This window comes from Canis lupus, unplaced genomic scaffold, assembly GCF_011100685.1.
Source record: "Canis lupus familiaris isolate Mischka breed German Shepherd unplaced genomic scaffold, alternate assembly UU_Cfam_GSD_1.0 chrUn_S1630H1821, whole genome shotgun sequence".
In the NCBI taxonomy this organism is placed as follows: Eukaryota; Metazoa; Chordata; class Mammalia; order Carnivora; family Canidae; genus Canis; species Canis lupus.
Window position 1 is genome coordinate 44,786 of NW_023330473.1, and position 16,735 is coordinate 61,520.

Sequence of the window (16,735 nt, forward strand, 5' to 3'; positions counted from 1 at the left end):
ATGCCGGTGGACATCTGCTCCTCGTCCAGGCCCCAGGGGGAAGAATGTGACCCCAATTCTGGGCAGCTTGGAGTGCCGTGCCCCCCACCCCCTGCCCCGGGCCCCGGGGAGGGAGCCTCAGGAGCTCCCACTCGCCATGTGCTTCCTCAGGTCAAGGAGAGCTCTTTGGAAGACGCGCTCATGATGAGCCTGGAACCTGAGGAGCTTCTGGAAGCCTGGGACGAAGAAGCCTGAGAAGGCCCCAGGCCCCCACGATCAGGGCCTCCTGCACCAGGTAGGGTGGGGGGTGCCGGGGCAGGGCCCCCCCCCCACGCCCTGACCCCCGTGTGCCCACCGCCCTCAGAGCCCTGACTGGACCCACTCTTCCCAGAGGGCAGGGCTGCCTCCCAGGCTAGGGGCTTGGGGCCCAGGGACATGCCCGCGGGGCATGAGCTGGGAGCTGAGGACCAGGCCCGGCTGACCCAGCACCCTCTCTCCTGCAGGGGCCGCTGCGGGGACAGGCGGGTCCCCAGCCCTGAGGGGCAGCAGGTGCAGGCCATGGGGAGGGTGATGGGCATGCATGGCCCTCTGTGGGGCTTAGGAGTGAGGCTGGGGGCCCCCAGGAGGGGGAGACGCTGCCCCCTGGGCCCCGTGTGGCCGTGGGCTGGCAGGGGGGCCTGGGGGGCAAGCAGGCAGCCGGGCGGGAGGAGGGGGGGCAACGGGAGTGCGAGCCCGGCCTGCAGACGGTGGGGCGGGTGGCCGTGGCTCCGGGACCCCGAGGCCACCGGGGAGGCGGGGCCCTTGCCCGTGCGGGGGTGCGGGCTGGGGGTCCCCGCCTGCCCCCTGGTGCAGCAGCCTTCAGGGAGGCCCTCCTGACTCCCCTCCGCCCGGCGGCCCGGCGGGCCCCTACCGTGCATGGCGTGCCTGTCGTTGGTCATCATCTGGGCCAGCGCCCAGAAGGCGTCCTCCTCGGGCAGGAACATGAGGATGGCCGCGATCTCGCTCATGCCCTGGCAGTAGCCCACCTCCTGCAAGAGCCAGAGCCCCACGGAGAGCGTGCGCCCCGAGGCCCCCTCTGAGCCCTCCCCGCGGGCGTCAGGCTCCCCAGGCTCCCTCACAGCCCGGGCTCCCGGAGGGGGCTCCCAGAAGGCGGGGCGGGGGGGGCAGGTGAGGGCCACCCGGACCAGCTCGGGTGCCAGCACCCCGGGCCCCACTACCGAGCCCTGCGGCCGCCGTGGCAGGGCCCCCATCCTCAGACCAGCAGGAGGGGCCTCCGTGAGCTGTGCCAGGCTGCAGGGGACCCGCCAGGTCTGGAGACCCCCCGGAGGGCAGGTCGGGGGGCCTGACTGTGGTCCCTGGCAGGTCCCACGAGGAGAGCTGGGCCAGGACACCCCGCGGGGCCGGGGAGTGCGTGAGCTGGGGTCCTCGGGGACCCTTCTGGAATGTGCCGTGGAAGGGGGCGGCCTCCTGGGCGCCTCGGCCTCGTGCCCTTCAGGGGAGTGGGAGCCTTCCCCGCCCGGGTTCTCGTCAGTAGTGCCGTCTGTCAGGGTCCAGACCCGAGCTCTAGGACGGCCGCGGTGCACGCGGGGGCCCCGGGCAGCCCCGGCCCTCGGGCACGCAGGCCCTGCCTCCCCTGGGAGGTCTGCACCCCGCCCCCTGCCCGTCCCGGAGGAGAGAGACCCTCCCCGGCATCTCGGGGCCGTGGAGCTGGGGCCCTGACTGTGAGTCCCGCTGGTCACCAGCACTCAGGACAAGGCTGCCCGCAGGGCAGGAGGGGGGGCAGGGACACTCACGGTGTCGTACACCGAGTAGGCCGCCAGCACGAGGAACAGGGCTCCCTGCCTAGGAGGGGGGACAGCGGGGGGCTCTGCTCAGTCAGCCCCCGGCCAGCAAGACCACCGAGGTGCCGACACCCGCCCCGCAGGCCCCGCGGCCCGCAGGGCCCCTCCGCAGAGGCCGATCTCTGGGGTCAGGTCTGTGCACGGGGACAGGCGGTGACCTCACACGTGCAGCGTGCTGGGGGTTAAGTGCACCCTGGGGTGTCCGACGCCTCCGAGCGGCTCCCGCCATGGGGTGTGCAGCTCTGGATTCCCCGAGCACCGCCAGCGCCCCCTCCAGCCCTGGAGCGGCCCCCCCGCACGTCCCCTGGGAGCCAGCGCTCCCCCTGCCCCGGTCCCCACAGCCCCTGACGCCTCTCCTCCCCTGCCCTGGCCTGGCCTGGCCCCGTGTCCCAGGAACACCACCAGCCCCACGTGGCCCCTGCCCCGAGCCCACGCAGCCGGGGCATCCGTGGCCCTGAGCACACCCCCACGACTTCCCAGGTGTCCCTGGGCTGGACTCTGTGCGGGGGACCCGGGGCCCACACATCCCAGAGCATCTCGGGGCTCCAGGTCTGAGCCACTGTGAGGAGAGCAGGGAACGTCGTGCAGGTGTGACCCGGATACAGGCTGCGAACCCCTGGGGTCACTATCTGAGCACGGGGGGTACGGGGTGCGGCCCCTCAGCGCTGCCAGGAGCCGCCGGATGCCCCCCGCACGGCGGCCTGAGTCTGCACCCCGGCTCCGCGGCCCCCGGGCCGGGGTGCTGGAGGCCGGCTCCCCCTGGGCGGGGGTCACAGGTCAGCCTGACCCCGCCGCGCTCTGAGGGCCACGGGGGCCCCAGGGGGCTGCAGGTTCCCTGCAGGGAGGAGCACCGAGTTCTCGTGGGGAGACGGTCTGAGCGGCCCCCTGGGAAGCCCAGCTACCCTTGCCTGGTAGCCCCCTAGCCCCGCCCCTGGCGCCCCTGCAGGTCACCCCTGGGGTCCCGGGCTCCCACACACCCTGCCTGCTGCGCACAGAGGTAGCTTCACCCTCTGGTCCACCCACCGGCACCCCCCTGTCGGGGGCTCCTTGCCTTCCCCACCTCCCCGCAGCCCCTGGGGACTCTACGGGACACCCGGGCTTCTGACGGGAGCAGGCCATCCAGAGAACCCCAAGGTGGCCTGGGAGGCTGAGCATGTCCCACAGGGGGCAGCTGCACCGCGTCCTTGTTGGGGGGGGGGGGGGGGGGCGGGACCGATAGTGTAGGGGTGGGGGTCTGGGGGTGTGGGGGATGGTGTGGGGGGTGATGTAGGGGGATGGCCTGGGGGCGTTGGTTGAGGGGGATGGGGTGGGGGGCTGCAGACACAGGGCACCCCCTTCTCTAAGGTGCACACGGAGACGTCTACAGATAAAGGCGACCCCAGTCTGGGGTTTGCTGTGACCCCTGCCCCTGCCCCTGGGGCCCCGTGTGCTCAGCGCAGGGCCTGCCTGGACCGGGGTGGCATCTGGGGGTCGTCATGCTATGTGTCCTCACCAACTGCAAATTGTCTAAAATAAAATGCCCAGAATTCAGAAGTACATAAAGCACCGAGGGTGGGTGTCACCCTGACCTGTCCGACCCTCGTCGGGTCCATATGTCCCAGTCCAGCTGCGGCCATGCACCCTGGCCCCCAGGTCCCCTTCCTGCCCCCCACGCCCCCACCCCGGCCCCCTGCTCTTCATGGGTCTGCCCCTCACCCCCTTGGGGTTCAGTTCAGACGGTGACCCCAGGACGGGGCCTCCCCATCCCCGAGACCCTGGGAGTGGGGGCACGGGGGTCATCCCGAGCACCCTACCATGTGGCAGTGTGTTGTTTGCTGCCGTTGCTCCCCCCGGCCTCGGAGACCCCGTGTCCCTTGCACAGAAGCCCCCGGGCCTCCCCCGGGCCCCCAAACCCCGCAGGCCCAGCAGCCTCACCCGACCCCGTAGCCCTCCCAGAACATGGTGTGACTGCGGAACGTCCCATTGACGTCCAGGTCAATCTGCATGATGTCCCGGGAGGAGACCAGGGCCTCCTCCTTCATTTCCTGCAGGGAGACCCTGGGAGGAGGAGCCGGCGTCAGGGACACAGACCCCGACCTGTCAACAGCTGCCGTCCTGGGCAGGGAGCCCTGGGGCCACCATGGCAGTGTGTCCTGCAGGAAGCTCCACCCTTCCCCTGGGGGGCCGGGGATGGCGGGAGTGCCCACCGTGCCCGCGGGGCCTGCGTGAGGGCCTGTGCCCAGCTGTCGTGGGCAGGGAGGGGACTGAGGGTCAGCCCTGGACAGGGAGGGGACATGGAGGATCAACCCGGGTGGGGAGGAGACATGGGGGGTCAGCCCGGGTGGGGAGGGGACACGGGGGTTCAGCCCGGGTGGGGAGGAGACATGGGGGTTCAGCCTGGAGGGGAGGGGACAGGGGGTCAGCCCTGGACAGGGAGGGGACATGGAGGATCAGCCCAGGTGGGGAGGGGACGCGGGAGTTCAGCCCGGTGGGGAGGGGACATGGAGGGTCAGCCCTGGGCAGGGAGGGGACCGAGGGTCCACGGGGAGTGGACGGGTCCCACCTGGTATTTCCCGGCATTCCTGGCCTTAACCTGGTCGACGTTCAGCAATCGCAGCCACACCTGTCCCCGCACCTGGGGTGGGACCCCCTTGTAGACTCAGCATCGCAGCTGCGGGGAGGAAGGCAGTGCTGGTGAGAGGGGCCCAGGGCGGCCCCTTGGAGCCCAGGGAGCGCGAGGCATCTAGAAGTTTCCAGCTTCGGCTCCAGGGTGTCTGCGGGAGGCTGGGTCTCCCTGGAGCTGGGCCCCATCCCCCACGAGGAGCAGGGACCGTGGCCCCGACCTGACACTCCCCCACCGCCGACCCGGGGCCTGGGGAGGCTCGGGCTCCCAGCAGACTCTCCCCAGGCAGGGGGCTCCCCCGAAGACAGGGCAGGAGGACACTGAGGGCGGCCCCCCAGCCCCGTCAGGACGGAGAGCCCTCGGGGGCACCCAGCGCCCCACCTTCTCGCTGGGGAGGTAGTGGTGCCATCGCTTGAGCATTTTTATCCATTTGTCTGCGCGCCAGGTCTCCTGGCGGAGTTTCTGGAAGAGGACAAGCGGGGGCCGCAGGTGAGGCTCCAGCCTGGGAGGTGGGTGCTCGGGCCACGTCCAGTCCCCCGCGGGACCCGGAGGAGCCAGGAAGGCACAGGGGCCCCCGCGGACCACGGCTCCGGGTCTGGGGTGCATTCCTGGCAGCCCGTGCACCGCTGGGACGGGGGACTGGGGAGACGCCCGGGGATGTCCTGGGGGACGGGGTGCAGACAGCTGGCCCCAGCTCCCCCCACGTCCTGCCCGGGGCCTAGGACGGGCTCTCACCTTGGCCTCGCGAGGGCTGGGGCCGGGCAGCTCCTTGTCCCTGGAAGGCAAGAGACGCAGAGCCCTGAGGCCCTGGCCCCACAGCCACCCACCCGTCTGCACCCAGGGGCAGTGCCGGGCAGTGCAGGTGACGGCGGCAGGACACCCGGCGCAGGGTGAGGGCTGCCCCGATCGGCCCGTGGCCCGTAGTCCTGCCACTTCAGAGCATTTCTTACGGAGCCACCTAGACAGGGCCATGTGTGCACATCTCACCGTCCTCACCCTGCTTGTGCCATGAGACAACCAAGTGTCTACGCGGTGACCCGGCGCTCGGCTCCCATGGACCTCCTGTCCACGTGTCGGGAGGGGGCCGCGGTGACCGGAGCCACGGCGGTGGGGTGGGCCGGGCAGCCTGCGTGGGAAGGGTGTTGGTGTGTTCAGGCCCCACGAGGAGGGCATAGGTGTGCTCGCACACCGTGCATGCTCAGCGGGCCGCCCCAGGGACCCCCCGGCCCTGCCTTGGGGCCCTCGTGCTGCACACGGTGGCGTGGAATTCCTGCTCACGCTGGAGACAAAGCGAGTCTGTGTGTCAGAACCTGAGCTGTTGGTTCACGCCTCTGAGCAACTCCTACTTTTTCCCTAGATCTTTAGTGATTAAGGAGTTTTTTTCGAAGCCCAAGTACAACCACATTTTGAAGCCAGAAGACTGTCTGAACCGTGCACCATCCTGCAGCTGGGCAGGAGAACCGTGCAGATCGCTGACCTGGAGGTGAGAGCCCCGGAGGCTAAGTGGGCGGCGCACGTACCAGACTCTGTGCGAATAAACAGATTGAGGAAACTTGCCTTTGATTTTCCCCGAGTCTTGTCTTTTTTATGCTCTGATTTTGTATTTTTACATTATTTTTTCACAGACCTCTTTAACATAATCAGTCATTTTTATATTTATGTTTAATATTTTCAGCATCTTGAGATTCTAATAAATTATATCTAGTTTCTTCAAGGATTTCAAGTTAAAAATTTTTTTTCTAAGTTGTGCTACCATGGATGACAAAATTCTTAATTCTCACTCTTACATTCCCCCTGTTGCCACGAGGTGGCGCGTGTGCATTCAGGAGGGTCTCATTTTAAGGGTGTGCTCGGAGGTGCAAGGTGCAGAGCTTGGGAGCGGGTCCCTGGAACCCCCTGGAGCTCAGCCGGGAGCTGAGCTGTTGGCTCTGCACTTAGTTTCGCAGTATAGAGAGGCCCGGTTCTTTATGCCAAGAATTGAGAAGAAATAGGATTCCACTCAAATATGGGGCCAGAAAATGAGGCAAGTGAGGCCCACGTTGCTTGAAACCTTTTCTTTCTTTCTTTCTTTTTTTTTTTTTTGAAACCTTTTCTGATTATCTGCAGCATGTGAATTTGTGCTGACAGCTTTAGTAGTTCTTTCCCGAGGAGCAGGTTTGCTGTGTTTGGCGACACTAGCAAGTTGCATCCACAGTTACTGGACTAGACGTGGGGCCGGGCAGTGCAGCGGCATCTGAGCGGGGCTGGCGGGGACAGCTGCTAGTTCCTGCCCCGGAGCCCTCGCCGCCTGCTGTCACGCGCTCACGGGAGCCGCGTCCCTTCCTTATCGTTTGCCTGAACAGACCGTGAAAGGCGAGCTGCACTTTGAGATCAGGAAGGCCGGCACGCTGCATGGATTCACGGCCTGGTTCAGTGTCCGGTTCCAGAGCCTGGAGGAGGACGAGCCGCAGCTGGTGCCGAGCACAGGCCCGTTTCACCCGTGAGTGTGCAGCACCCGCAGGGGCTCCGCTGCCCCGGGAGGAGCGGGTGCAGGTTCCCTGCCGCGCAGCCGTTGGGGAGGCAGTGGCGTGTGTGGGCGGTGGGCGGGGGACCGGGACCGTGCCCCACCCGCCCCTGCCCTGGGCTGCCCTGCTTGTCCTCTGACCCCTGCATGAACGGGCGGAGCACACTTTGCCTGCCTCAGTTGCCCTGGACGCTGCTTCAGCTTCCCATGGTCTAATACAAGCACAACCCACGGAATTGTAGGGGCTTTTAACTCCCCAAGACTTTCTTGAGGAAGGTCAGTGTTTCTTGAGACAAATTTTTTTTAAAGATTTTATTTGAGGGAGAGAGTGGGCGAGAGAGCACATGAGCAGAGGGCAGGGCGGGGAAGGGAGAGGCAGACGCCCCGCTGAGCAGGGAGCCCGATGCGGGACTCGATCCCAGGCCCCGGGGTCATCCCTGAGCCGAAGGCAGACACTCCCCGGACTGAGCCCCCAGCCGCCCCTGGGACACTTCTGTGCAGTAGCATTTTGACGCTGCACGCTGCTCAGGCGCGCTGGGCGCTGCGGTCTGCCTTGGAGCTGGACCCAGCAGCCCGGTGCAGCGCTGCCTTCATGGGGCCTCCGTGGGCCTGCGCGGTAGGTGCCCGGGCCGGGGCGGGCAGCCGCGCTGCTCGGGTCAACACTGGCCGCAGTGGGGGTCCTCAGGGCCTCGCATCCGTCCGCACCACAGGAGCCAGGCTGTTGGCCGGAGCGTCCGTGGAGGTGGCGGGGCCAGGCCTCCTGCTGCCCTTCCCGGTCCCGGCGCACAGATGCGAGCTGTCGCCCGTCAAGGGTGGGAACTCAGGCCCCGGGCAGTCGAGTGCCCGCACACGGTGGGGTGGGGCAGGCAGGTGCCGAGCCCGGGCAGCGCTCTGGGACGCGGGGACAGGGGCCCTCACAGCGGCTGGGGTCGGAGGGACGTGAAGCCGTGGAGCCGTGTCCTCAGGGCCTGCAGAACCCAGAGAGCGCGGAACGTGACAGTTTGTCCCAGATGTCACACTTGCCACACCCCCTCCAGCCCGACTCCCAGGGGCAGTGGCCTTCCTGCACTGCGGAAACTAGAACTCGGCGTTGGCAGCCTAAGGACCGGGCAGGGATGCGGTAGATGCCCGTGCCAGGGTGCGGGGGCCTGGGAGCACCTAGAGCCGTGTGCTCACTGGGCTGCGGCCCAGTCCCTGGCGCCCACAGAGGCCTCGCCATGGGCCTGGTGCATCTGCCCCACGGGGGAGCCTGGGGGTCCACCCCACAGAGGTGATGCGTGCCCCGTGTCTTGCAGAACCACCCACTGGAAGCAGGTGCTGTTTATGATGGACGAACCCATGTCCGTGGTCTCGGGAGATGTGGTCACAGGCTTGGTTGTGCTGCAGAGAAACCCCGTGTGGAGGAGGCACATGTCCGTGGCGCTCAGCTTCCACACAAGACCCCACATCCACACAAGACCCCACATCGCAGAAAGTAAGGCTTGTGCTGCAGGGCGGGTGCTGGGCGCTGGTGCTGGGAGACGGGTGTGGCGGTCGCGGTGCCACGGCCTCGGCCTTGCGCGCCTGCGCTGCTTTCTCACCCTCCTCACGGGAATTGGGTGCTGTTATTGGTAGAACAGGAAACGGGGGCAGGAAGGTGAGTCTGAGGGCAGGGGCCCAGCCCAAGGCCACCCTTCCCGTGTCCAGGAGGCCCCGGTGGAGAGCGGGCCGGGCCGCCGTTCCCACACCTGGTGCAGGATGGCAGAGGGGACGCGACGGTTCTCCTCTGGTCTCCTACCTGCTTTGTGCTAATTTTATGTCAAAGTCTTAATCTTGGTCATTAAGAAAACTTCTCCGCCTGGAAGTCGCTCTTGGGTGCCATCCTGAGTCGTCATCAGGAGGTGCTGCGTGTGAGTCACACTCAAGCGGTTTATTATGACTGATTTGCTTTGTCTGTTTTCAGGTTGGAGAGAAGATCTTTCCCATCTGGAGATGACGGTCGAAGTTGTGGGAAGCAGGTGCTGCAGGAATGAGCCCGGGCGGAGACGTGCTTGGATGTGAGCCCCCGTTCCTGTGGCCTGAGAGCTCCCCTGCCCGGCGGCGGGACACCCGTGTGCGTGCACGCTACCTTCCTCGTGGCCTCCAGAGGCGCCGCGTGGGGCTCGGTGGGGACCCCTCACCCCTGTCACTGCCCGTGTCTGTGCTCTAGAAGTAGGCTGTGTCCCCAGGTGTCCACAGTCTGGCTCGTGGCCGAGTCGGTGGCACTGTGTCCCTAAGCTAGGTCTAGATCTCAACTCATAGGGCACACGTGCATCAACCTCGTACTCCTGTGAAAGTGGCTGTTCACGTATCATGTGTCATGGTGTCCTTGCTGCCCGGGTCCCTCCCTGTCGTGCGAAGGTGGGCGCCCCAAAGCCGTGCAGGGCCTGGAGGCGGTGATGCATGTGACGGGACTCTGCATGGATAGTACAGTCGTAGAGATGTCTTCCACGTAAATTATGTGTTGGCGCATAGCACATACTCAATAAATAATTTTAAAGAAATGAGTGTTGGCGTGTATCCCATTTCCATGTGCGTGTGCTGTGTCGGCAAGCGTGGGATCGTACCGCGTGTGCTGCTTTGTAGCCTTTTTCACCTGGTGTGAAGGAACGTCCCTGCCTGTAGGTCCAGGTCTACGTCTTTTGGTGTGTATTGTTTTGATTTTTAGTTGACTTTACATTGCAATATGAACGGTATATCCCAACCGCGTGAGTGACGGGTGTGCAGGTGTGCATCTCTCTGTAACAAGCACTCGACCGAGACCGTCAGCCGCGAGCGGCTGCCCCAAGTGCCCAGCACGCAGTGCCTCCGAGGGTGGTGCCCCCGGTGACGCGCAGCTTCCTGGGGCCGGTGGGGCACACAGGCTGCTTCCTGGAGCCTGAAGCTTGTGCCGCTCACACTCCTAGGCTGAGGCTCCTGGCGGGGGGGGCCCTTAGGAGCAGGTGTTTGGGAGGTGCTTAGGCCTCGAGGGGGGCCCCCAGGACGGACTCGTGCCCTTCCGGGGGAGAGCCCCTCAGAAGGCGGCTGCCCGGGGACCGGGCCGGGTCTCCAGGTCCCAGGAGGGAGGCGCCGGGCTGGGGGACGTCCAGCCCCCGGGCCGTTGAAGCCGCCGGGCTGGTGCCATCCAGGCCCTGTCCCTCGCTGTGGGCGTCGCTCAGCTCACGGGCACCTGTGAGCCCCGACCCGTGTTGCTGCGGGTTCCCGCCATGTCCTGCCCCGCTGGTGGTCAGCGGGTGGTCAGTGGGTGGCCTCCCAGGCCGGCCCCGGCAGGTGCGGCAGGTGGTGCGTGTGGGCCCGCGCGTTCCCCTTGGGTGCACGGCCGCCGTGGGGCTCCCGGGAGCCAGGGTCCTCAGCGTCGGCGTCCTTGGCGGGCCCGGCTAGAAGCCCTTCATAGGCTTGTTCTGCAAACACCTGCTCCGTGGCTTAGTCTTCTCTCTATTTTGATAAACAGAAGTTCTTAAGTGTTAATTTTGTCCGATTCGACATTATTTTCCTTAAGGATACACTTGCTGCATCCGGTGGAAGGAATCTGCTCTTCGTTTACGGCTCCGTCGGTCGCCCTGGCGCACAGCTCAGCGCCCCCAGCCTCGGTTTCTCTCGGGCGTCAGGGCGGGCTCGGGATTCGCGTCCCCGGGGGTGGCTGCTCCGGCGGTGGAGTTGCAGCTTCTTTCCTCTCCTGCTGCGCGCACCCTTGCTTTCTCCTCTAGAGCTGCTGCGGCGGCAACAGCATATTTTGATTTATTTCCAGTATCTCCCAGTTCCAAGTATTTTCTAATTCCCATTATGAGTTCTTCTGCTGTCCCAGGGCTATTTAGAAATTGTGGCTTAATTTCCAAAGGTGGAATTTTCTAGGTATTTTTTCTTATTAATCTCTAGCTGAATGTCACTGTGCTCAGAAGACGACCTGAGTGATCTCACTCCCCTGAGGTCACAAGGACTTGAATGTGCGTCATGCTGTCGGATGATGCGGAGGCCACCATGTCGCCGGGATCGTGTCGGGCAGCAGTGTTGCTCACTCGGCCCCGATGCTTGGGCCACTTGCGCCTCCTCGTCCCCTCAGGCAGCCGCCAAGGGAGGGAGCGGGGCCTCCGAGGACACAGCTGCACCTCGGCGGCTTCATTTGACCCATGTCCTTAAGGCCCTGATCTGCAATGCAGTCACACTGCGGGGCCCTGCTGTGACCCCCGACATCCCCGTGCTGGGATGGAACCCCCACTGCTGAGCGGGCCTCTGGGGATGTCAGGGGCTCCTCAATGATGGGGAGATGAGGCGGCAGGGGATGTTGGGGACCCCTGAATGATGGGGGGGCCACAGGGGATGTCAGGGGCACCTGTGGGGGCGCCTGGCACTCCTGTGGCACAGCTCCACCCCGCACTGCTCACAGGGCCACCAGCTTGCCAGCCCCCATCCCGGCGCCTCTTGGAGGCCTGGCAGCTGGCCTGTGTTCGGGGTGGGGTGGCTTTAGGGGTATCTGCTCAGCGGGGCTGCCCCCGCTGTGGGGGGGTGGGGGGAGCAGCCCCAGGCCGACCCCCTGGCCTGACCCCGTGCCCTCTGCACCCCGGAGCTGACCCCGTGGTGGACCTGGAGGCTCAGGCAAGGTCATCGTTGCAACAGGAAGACCTTGACTGACCTGCATCTGTCTGCTTTTTTACAAAACGTGTTGTGCCCATGTGCGGCAGTGCCCAGGGCCCAGACTGGGTGGGGGCGACTCTTGGGCGTGCAGCGTGGCCTGCTGCCCCTGCTGTGGCATCGGAGCCCCCGAGGGTAGGCTCCAGCCTCTGGCCTCCAGCCTCCAGCCTCCGGCCTCCGGCCTCCGGCCACCGCAGCCCAGCCAGCCCGGGTTCTGAGCGTTCCCAGGCTTCCCCTCTGAGGCCAGCACGGGGCCTGACACGTGGCAGGCACTGCAGGAGCAGGAGACCGAGGGGGAATGAGGCCGGTGCATCCTGGGGAGCCTGCGGGGGGCCGGGGGAGGGGTGTGGCGTCTGGGCCAGGCCTGCTGCCCTGCAGCCTCCTGGCCCTGTCCCCACTGCTGCGCCCCTAGAGGCCTGCAGGCACCCCTGCCCCGGGCACACACCGGGCCACCGTCCCAGCAGCAGGGAGGGCGGTGAGCAGACGGCGGGAGGAAGCCAAGGCTCGGCCCGGATGCGCCGGGCGCCTGGGTGCTGGGCTGCCCCGGTCCATCTGCTCGCCGCCCCTGGGGAGCCGAAGCTCAGCACCTCAGCCTTGCAATGGCCCCGCATGGAGAGAAGCCCCCTGGGATGGCTGCTGTATCCTGCCCCCAGCTGGTCTCCCTGGCCGCTCTGCTTCCACAGGAAATATGGAAAGTAGCAAGTGGAGCCTGGGGCCTGGCCTGGACTGAGCAAGGGGTGGGGGGCCGCCGGCGGGGCGAGTCCCCCCTGGAGCCCTGCCCCGGGCGCTGGTGGCAGCCGGAGGCACCGGCATAGGGCTCTATAGATAGTCAGTTTATACATTTGCTTGGAGTTTACACTAATCTATATTTAAGGTATATGATAATTTAGGTTGACATAGTGGGATAGAAATTTTTTCTTTAGAAATTGTCCATACATTATTCATGCAGGAAATAGTGACCTGACACAAGACACCTGACCTCAACTTCGCACCATGGTGAGAGGTAACCAGGATAAACTGCACTTTACTGTGAAAACTGACACCCACTTCCATCCTGCCAGGGTCTTGCGTCGTTTGCCTCATTGTCAAGGGGACTTTACTTTCCCTGTTCACATCACAAGGATGTGGCGAGGATCAGGTATATGGAAGTGTGTTGGGATCTGTAAGAGACACACTCCAGCCAGCCAGCCATCTGTCCATCCATCCGTCTGTCTATTTATTGTCTTTACTGAGCTTTCATTCACGCTCACGCATGCAGATGCTCACAGAGCCCCGAAATCAGTGTCCCTCTTTTGTCAGACTAATAAATGGAACTTGAAGAGGTTAAGAGGTTTCCCCAAGGTTATGCAGCTGCCAGGCAGGTGCCGGCATGACCATGTGTTGTGACAGGCACTGGATGGTGACTTCGGGTGTGTTAAAAGAAGGCCCCTTGTGGGTTGGGAAGGGGCAGGGATGGGCAGGCTTCTTCACTGCCCTGCAGCTTTCTCCCTAATGCACGAACCTCATTTGAGCTGTTCTGCTCCACTGCACACAGCCCAGAGGGCCGTGAATAATCCGGGAGGAGCTGGGACCTCTGGGGGAAGCAAAGGGTCGGCTTTTGGGGGAGACGGGCCGTATCAGCTGGGAGTACTGTTAAGTGAGGCCTGGGAAATGAGTCCCATTTTTAAAATGTCATTTCATAAACTCACCCTGGAAGCAAATGCATTCTCTGCTGTGCGAGGAGCTCCACGTGGACTCAGAGCAAAGCAAACGGTGGTGATGCTGGTGATAATGACCATTGACATTTATTGCTATTTTGGGCCAGACTTTATGCAGCATCCCAAAATAGGTATTAGTGCCAATTTTACAAAAAAGAAATGGGCTACATATTAAAAAATACATAAAAGTGGAGGTTGAGTGGGGGCCCTATCAGGAATAAATGTGTTTGTTTTTAATGTGCCAGAACATAATTAATATTAAATGACGTGTAAACTAACTAACTAGGAAAATGTGGCTGTAGCCAGCCACAATCTACTCTTTTCCATCCAAGAGCAACAGCTCACTTCTGAAATTCATCAAAGTTCAGTTTGAACACAGAAGAGAGAAACTGGAGGCAAGCATAACTTCAATATTTTCAGCATTACTTTTTGTTACTTTGACATTTCATGTTGCCCTTTTTATATTTTGGGGAGCTGTATTTCCTAAAATATTCTCCCTTAAGAAGTCTTATCAGGGTTCTCCCAAGAAGAAGAACCAATAGGATTTACGTGCGCTACCCACGTCATCTCTCTCGATCTACAGCATCTCTATGTTTATCCTTCATCACTATCTGTATATGTGGATCATGCCTCTCTCCTGCAGGCTGGAGACCCAGGAGACGTCATGCTGCAGCTTGAGTCCGAAGGTCAAGGTTGTCTGCCATCAGAATCCCCTTTCTCAGGGAGGTCAGTCTCATCTCTACTAAGACCTTCAACTGACTGCATGAAGTCAGTGACTTCATGTGACTGCTCATCACACTGGAAAGCCTTGTCTGCTTTATTCAAAGTCTAATGATCTAAATGTTAATCACATCTAGAACATACCTTCGCAGAGAAATCTAGAACGTTTGACTAAATAGGCCTAGCCAAGTTGGCACAAAATTAACCATCACAAGTGTCACTCATTTAAAAAATATATATTTGGTTTTTAAAATATTCTTGAACAAAAGGATCCTGCATCTAGTCAAACATTTATTATTTTTTTAATTTATTTATGATAGTCACAGAGAGAGAGAGAGAGAGAGAGAGAGAGAGGCAGAGACACAGGCAGAGGGAGAAGCAGGCACCGGGAGCCCGACGTGGGATTCGATAAATAAATAAATAAATAAATAAATAAATAAATAAATATTTAAGAAAAAAAGAAATCATGGTGAATTTTCATAGGTGTGAAAATGCCACAAGTAAGAAAATGTCTTTTCTTCTAAAAGATTTTATTTATTTGAGAGACAGCCAGAGTGAGCGAGCGAGCAAGAGAGAGCATGGGGAAGGGCATGGAGAAGGACAAGCAGACTCCCTGCTGAGGGCAGAGTCTGACCTCAATCCAAGACCCTGAGACCATGACCTGAGCTGAAACCAAGAGTCAGACAATCACCCAGGAGCCCTGGAAAATGCCTTTTTTATTTGAGATGCGACTGATGGTTTTCCAGGTGAAATGACGTGTTTAAGGTTTTCTTTGAAATTACTCCAGCAAAAAGAAAACTGAAGATCAGTAAAACAAGTATGGCAAAATGCTAATGATTGCCAAAGCTGGGTGACATATATGAAGTCCACTGCTCTATTCTGTGTATGTGTAGATGCTTTCATCAATAAAAGTATACAATAAATAAACCTATTAAATATTAAGAATTTGCATGTTTACATATATAAATATAAATAAGCCTTTTAAAACATTATGATTTTCCATATAAAAAAATCTTACATAACAATTTGAATTTGTGTTGGTAAAACTGTATTGCTGAAATTCTTCTCAGCATCCTCCAAGTGCACCTTATACTTTCTCAGTATCCAAGATAAAAGTCGTCTGCTTCCTCAGCTGTTACATTAATAAGCCAGCTGTTCCTTCTGCATTCCCATCTCTGCTCTAGGACCGAAGTCTCTACAGGGCAGAATTTCAGTGACGCACCCTAACACCTCTAACACTAATATTTGTTGAATGAATAATTGTTTTTCTTGCCAGAAAATACTGAGTCGTGAATAGTCATTTCATAAATTTGAACGACGCTTCCATTCAACAATGGAATGATGAGCCAGTGCAACTTTTCAGTAATTAATGCATGAGTACAGCATTAGTTTTGCATCTTTTCAGAATTTCTTTTTTATAGTCCATACATTTTACAAGCCTGATAATACAGTATGGTCGCACATTAAGATTACTGGCAGGTTACAAAAGATTCACATTAAGTCGTCGCAAAAGCATATTCATGAAACTCCGCAGAAAATATTCAAAAATGTCTTGCACTTTTCTCAAGTACAACCTGACACGGGCACAGTTCGGTAGCGCGAGGCCGCCCGGGGGTCCGGCCGGGGGGGGGGCGGGTCCACTCCTTGGGACTCGCGTCCTCCAGAACACGGTGTTTTGTCAGGAAACCCTGGGCGTGGGTTACAGTCTGCAAAGCCCAAATCAACATCTGACGGAAACTGGCTTCTGAGCAACAGAAACGGTTTTTGAAGAACAGAATTCCTTACTGGTCGCTTCCGGGGCCCCGGAGCCCACGAAAATGGCTTTTAGTGACTTAGGGCGGGTCACGGGGTTAACGGCCTCCTCGGGCGAGGGCGCCACGTAGATCCGTGAGAGGAAAGATAGTCTTCGAGCTGGGTTCTCCGCTTCCCAGGCAGGGCTGGAGGATTCGCAGGCCGGAAAGTGTCGACCTTGCAAGATAAAACGGCTATTCTACCGGCGAATCGGGTTTCCCCAGGAGCAGCAGAGGCGCTGCAGCCTGGAAGCGGCGGGCGGGAAACGCTTTTATATGGAGGGGGGTGGGCGGGGCTGTATGGAAGGAAAGCCCATTGGAGGGCGGCGGCGGCTTCTCACTGGCTGAGTGCGGCGGCGGCTTCTCATTGGCTGCCGGTGATGGCGGCGGCTTCTCATTGGCTGCCGGTGATGGCGGCGGCTTCTCATTGGCTGCCGGTGATGGCGGCGGCTTCTCACTGGCTGAGCGTGGCGGCGGCCCGCCCGGAAGTCTTGGCGCTTCCTGCCGCCCTGGGCCGGGTGAGGCCGGTTTCCGCTTGAGGCTGTCCCGACGGCAGTTCCCGCGAGGTCTCCTCGGCTCGGCTCCGGCTCGGCTCCGGCTCCGGCTCCGGGGCAGCAGCAGGGGAGGCGCGGAGGCCCCGTGGAGCCCTGGCTTCCGGCCGGGCGGCGGAGCAACTCCGAGTCCTCGCCGCGGGGCGGGCAGGGGGAGCACGCGGCCTCCGCCTCGAGCTGTGCGGGTGGAGGCACCTGGGCCCCGAGCCCGTGGCGCGCCCGTCCCGCGGCCCGTCTGCCTCCGGCCGGCCTCCCGGACGCCCCCTGTGCCCGCCCGTGGCCTCCGCGGGAGCCCTCCCCGGCGCAGCGGCCCTCGGGGCCCCACGAGGACGAGGACGAGGACGGCGGCGCGGCTCCGGCACGTCCTGCCCCCGCGTGGCCCCGCGTGTCCGTGTGGCGGTGTCG

General features: G+C 61.6%; 1 long non-coding RNA gene and 1 other non-coding gene across 2 annotated transcripts; one reads left to right on the top strand and one right to left on the bottom strand.

The window, feature by feature from the left end:
- Positions 1 to 5,299: 5,299 nt before the first annotated feature.
- LOC119865583 lies at positions 5,300 to 9,441 on the top strand. Its single transcript, XR_005386902.1, has 4 exons — positions 5,300 to 5,905; positions 6,765 to 6,901; positions 8,221 to 8,399; positions 8,868 to 9,441. It is a non-coding gene; the product is annotated as a protein arginine N-methyltransferase 2-like (transcript).
- A 5,933-nt stretch (positions 9,442 to 15,374) lies between these two features.
- Positions 15,375 to 16,404, bottom strand: LOC119878444. The gene is made up of 2 exons (XR_005386903.1): positions 16,121 to 16,404; positions 15,375 to 15,957 (listed from the first exon to the last, which is right to left on the bottom strand). It is a non-coding gene; the product is annotated as an uncharacterized LOC119878444 (long non-coding RNA).
- Between the last annotated feature and the right edge of the window lie 331 nt (positions 16,405 to 16,735).